The sequence below is a fragment of the Balaenoptera ricei genome, chromosome 3, assembly GCF_028023285.1.
Source record: "Balaenoptera ricei isolate mBalRic1 chromosome 3, mBalRic1.hap2, whole genome shotgun sequence".
Classification (NCBI taxonomy): Eukaryota; Metazoa; Chordata; class Mammalia; order Artiodactyla; family Balaenopteridae; genus Balaenoptera; species Balaenoptera ricei.
In genome coordinates, this window is record NC_082641.1 from 28,965,839 (window position 1) to 28,971,037 (window position 5,199).

Consider the following 5,199-nt stretch of genomic DNA (forward strand, 5'->3'; position numbering starts at 1 on the left):
GATGAGACTTGCAGCCGGCCAGGCGATTTTATACTTCGGTATGTAATAAATAAGGCTGCAGGCCAGAGGGAGAGCAGTCCTCCTCCGCGGGCGGAACGGCCCCCATTCATTACTTTCCCACATCACAGGCAAAACGGTTTGTGTGACAGCTCCCAGTTGGTGCGGTTCATAAATGTCACACCTTGGCACGTTTTTTGTTAAAGTGTGAAGAAAACATGCACAACCAGCTGGAAACAGGCAGCATGTGTCCAGTGGTTTGCTTTTGCTATTAGACATGGAAAGGCTGTGCCTTTGCGGTCTAAGATGCCTTTTGGGAAAACCTCCTCCAGGGCTTGCCAGGAAATTCGGGCTTAACTGCATCAATTCCGTCTGAAATGGCAGTGGGAACGTGTTCAGGGCCATCACGAGAGCTCTGCACTCTCGTTGTACAGTTAATATTTCCCCACTGTAGCCGCCACTTAAAGGAACTCATTTCTGCCTCTGGCACTGGCAACAGAAGGCAGTTGGGTGACTCCAGAACACTGAGCTGGATCCAGGTGCAGAGTCTCTGGGTTTAGCAAAAGCATTTCCCCATCCTAGGCTTCATTTCCTTTTCCCTGGAGTTCCCAAAAGCCAAAGTTAGATCAAAGTGGACCAAGTCGCTTTATTGCCAGATGAAGATACGACATCCTGCTTCACATTAAAAGAAGGTTGTCTGTCTCTGGCTCCTCTTCCTTCTGACATATTCTTCATTAAATTGAAGAAATCGAGGGACTTCCCTGATAGCACAGTGGTTAAGAATCCTCCTGCCAATGCAGGGGACACAGGTTCGAGCCCTGACCCGGGAAGATCCCACATGCTGCGGAGCAACTAAGCCCGTGCGCCATGACTACTGAGCCTGCGCTCTAGAGCCCATGAGCCACAGCTACTGAAGCCCACGTGCCACAACTACTGAAGCCCCTGCGCCTAGAGCCCCTGCTTTGCAACAAGAGAAGGCACCGAAGTGAGAAGACGGTGCACTGCAACAGAGTAGCCCCCGCTCCCGCAGCTAGAGAAAGCCCGTTGCACGGCAACGAAGACCCAACGCAGCCAAAAATAAATAAATAAATTTATATATAAAAAAAGATGAATCAGATTTTTTAAAAAATAAATAAAAGATAAATAAACTTGAGGAATTGGAAAGCATCAAACCAAACAACCTCCCCCAAGCAGATCAGGATGGAGAGAACTATCATTTCCTTTAGGATACTTGCTACATTTTTAAGAATTCAGCCAAAGAGAAAATGGACATTCCTAACCTCTTAGTGATAATAAAGAGAACTTATATAGCTTTGCCATTAAAAATTGCTTCTATTTCCATATCATTTTATTGAATATTACTCATTCACTCACATAACAAAAAGTCACTGCCCTCCTCCATGAGGACTGAAGACACCCTGGGACTTAAAAGGCAGTGAGTGGCCAGTATGTGACGCTCAGAGGACAAGGGTGGCAGTGTAAGGAGCCGAAGCTGGGGAAGCCGGGCCTGATGATGAGGCGACAGAGCAGCTGGAGGGAGGAAAGTGGCGAGAGGGCTGCTCTCAGCTGCCCTCCTCGCTCAGCAAAGGGGCCTGGGAACCAAAAGCCAACTCTCGATGCAAGATTCATCACTCCTGCCACTGCCAGAACAGCTGCTTCTAGACCTCACATTTATACATGAAAGGATTTGGCGTGGAGGATGGAGTGAGAGAGTGATTCAGTAAAATAAAAGCTCTTCAGTTCACAAATGCAGTGGCCCTGGGAGTCATGCTTCTTCTAAGCAGGCAGCTCCCACCTAGCGGGGTGTAAGGAACTCTGCCATCCCCATTTCATAAGTCTACCCTTGGGTGTCCAGGATTTCCCCACTGGAGGATGTTTTGAGTTCTGTGATGAGCACTCTTGGGCAGATATCCCTGAGGAAGGTAGCACATCAAGCGGTTATCTGGCATCAATTCTTACTGAGGATTTTTGAACAGACCCGGAGCAGGAGACTGGGGACGGACAGCTCTTAGGTGTCCTTGGACGAGCAAGTGGATGGGATATTGCTGTGGGAGAAAAGGCCCAGGGCTCCATCGTCAGGGAAGCCTGGAAAAAACTTTAGGGAGACCACAAAGCAAGAAACGTCTCTGAAATCTAGGTCACCTCATTCACGAGTTTTCTAAGAGCTGTCTCTGGCTGCTCCCACCATCTGGACCATATGATAAGTAGCTCCAAGTCAACCTCTTCTGACTTTCAACTGTATTGAGACTTTCCACTGGTGTTTTCCACCCTTTCATTTATTCTAGTGGTTCTCAATCTTGTCTGCATAATAAAATAAATCAGGGAACTTCTAAATATATCAGTGCCTGCATCCCATCCGAGACCAATTGATTCAGAATCACTAGTGGGGCCTGGGCACTAAGAGTTTTTGAAAAGTCCCTGAGATGATTCTAATGTGCAGTCAGGGTTAGGAATCACTGACCCATCCTTTCCTTGACTCAGTAGGAATAAATAACAATAATATCTCTCATTTGTTGAGCACTTACCATACGTCAGCCAAGTATTTCTTTGCTTTAGCTCACTGACTTCTCTCAGTAAACCTATTGTTCTCGTCTTATAGATGAAGAAACAGAGGCTCAGAGAAGTAAAGTAACTTGCCTGGTATTGCACCGTTGGAAAGGGGTTATTAGGATATGACTCCATATGTCTTCCTCCCTTCTACAGCAAAGCAGAAAACCAATGTCAGGCTGACTGCAGAGAGAAGGCCAGCTCCATAGCGACCAGGACAAGAATCTGGAGTCCGAGTGTTATGTGTTGAATTGTAGCACCCAAAAAACATTGAGGTCCTAACCCCCAGTACCTATGAGTATGACTTTATTTGGAAATAGTCTTTTCAGACAATCAACTTAAGATGAGGTCATTAGGGTAGACCCTACCCAGATATGACTCTGTCCTTATGAAGGGGAAAAAACTAGACATAGAAACAGACACGGACACAGGGAGAACACCATGTAAAGATGAAAGCAGAGATGGGGTGATGCACTTACAAATCAATGAGTGCCAAAGATTGCCAGCCAACCACCAGAAGCTAGAAGAAGAACATGGAAGAGATTCTCCCACACAGCCCTCAGAAGGAACCAACCCAGCTGACATCTCCATCTCAGACTTCTGGCCTCGAGAACTATGAGACAGTAAATTCCTTTGTTTAAGCCACCGACTTTGTGGTAGTTTGTTGTGGCAGCCCCAGCAAACCAATACAGAAAGCATATAAGGAAGCCTTAAAAAACTCCAGACCTCATCATCTTACAGACAGGGAGATGGCAGTCTAAAAAGATTTAGCCAATTCCTCAAGTTCATGGACAGAGAATAGCAAACCTGGCCCAGAGAAGAGTCCCCAGCCCCTTAGTTTGTGTCCTCTGGCACCTTCCCCTGAAATGCATTTTAAACCTTGGCTTATTATTAAATCTTACTTGGGGTTATCATTTCATAATGCTCTGGCAATGTCCCTTGCTCAAAGATGTGAATAAGCTCTGTGGAAACCTAAATGGGAAGGAAATCCAAAAAAGAGGGGATATATGAATAAGTATAGCTGATTCACTTTGCTGTACAGCAGAAATTAACACAACATTGTAAAGCAACTATACTCCAATAAAAATTAATTTAAAAAAATAGATTCTCTCTTGAACTTTAAAAAAAAAAATGTGAATCAGAGCTGGGCATAATTTCTTTTCTTTTTTTGGTGGGGGGGAAGGTGGGCATAATTTCTTAACTGTGGACTGAAGGTTGAGAACATCTACCCCCAGCAAACTCATGGAAGGTGCCAGAGCCCCAGTTCTGCACAGCTGTCTCTGGCTATGAAAGCCCACAGTAAATGCCTGGGGACATCTGGCTGCTATGATGTACAAGGACTGCCACTGAATCTTGCTCGCTTGATTGGCTCCTAGGCTACAGCCAGGACGTTGGCACAGATACCACCATGAACCACAGAGGTGCAGACACTGCGAGTACGTGTGAAAAGTCAGCTCCATAGATCTGCTCTGCAAGCCAGAGGCAAATATTTGCTTAGCTTCACAGAGGAGGATGTTATGTGATGTGTAGGGGCCCTGTGGCCTCCCCCAGGATGCTCCACTGTGCCCTTGGTCAAAAGGAGATCAGCTCCGGTGTGGCAAGGGACAGTCAAGAACTGTGTGCGATAGAACGTGTCTTTATATCAGTGCCAACTGAAAGGGTAGCTGAGGAAGGCATGTGTTTGCATCATTTCCAGAAAGGAGCAGCTGGAGTGTGACCCTCCTCTCTCCTACCCCTTCCCACTGAAAAATTCTCCCTACACTCAGCTCAGTGAATTCTGAGATTCTAAACTCAAGGCTTGATCCCTTTGATTGGAACCAATTAGAGGTGAATTAAAACGCAAATAAAATTAAAATACTTCCTGAGATGAGATAGTTTAGCTATACTGGTCATTTATATCTTGATGTTGAAGACCTTTTCAGATTATTTCCAGAGAAGTTTTGTTTGAGAAGAATTTACAAAAAGGAATATAGTGTGTTCAGAAAGGGCCCATTGTCTCTCAATATTAGCTGGTGCTGGGACTTCCCTGTGGTCCAGTGGTTGAGAATCCACCTTCCAATGCAGGGGACGCAGGTTTGATCCCTGGTCGGGGAACTAGGATCCCACATGCCACAGGGCAACTAAGCCTGTGTGCTCTAGAGTCCGCACGCCACAACTAGAGAGCCCTCGAGCTGCAACTACTGAGCCCACACTCTCTGGAACCTGCTCACCACAGCTAGGGAGAGGCCCACAGGCCACAAAGAGGAACCTGTGCACCGCAATGAAAGATCCTGCATGCTGCAACTAAGACCAGATGCAGCCAAAATATATATATAGATAGATAGATACATAGATAGATAGATACATAGATAGATAGATATTCGTTGGTGCCATTTTAAGAAAAATAGGTTTGTGCTTGGCACCAACATGAAGCAAAGTCAGGGGAGGAATTGGTCGGCTAATCAGGGTGTCATCACCTTGGTGGAATTACACATTTTAGGGTCTGACCCTCATTAGGCAAGTGCAGGAGACCCATTGCCAGTGTCCCAGGAATGGATGTGTCTTGATGGCCAAAGGAAGGCTGTCAGAGGCTGATTTGTTTTGTTTTGTTTTGTTTTGTTTTTTGGCCACACTGCATGGCTTGCAGGATCTTAGTTCCCCAACCAGGGATTGAAC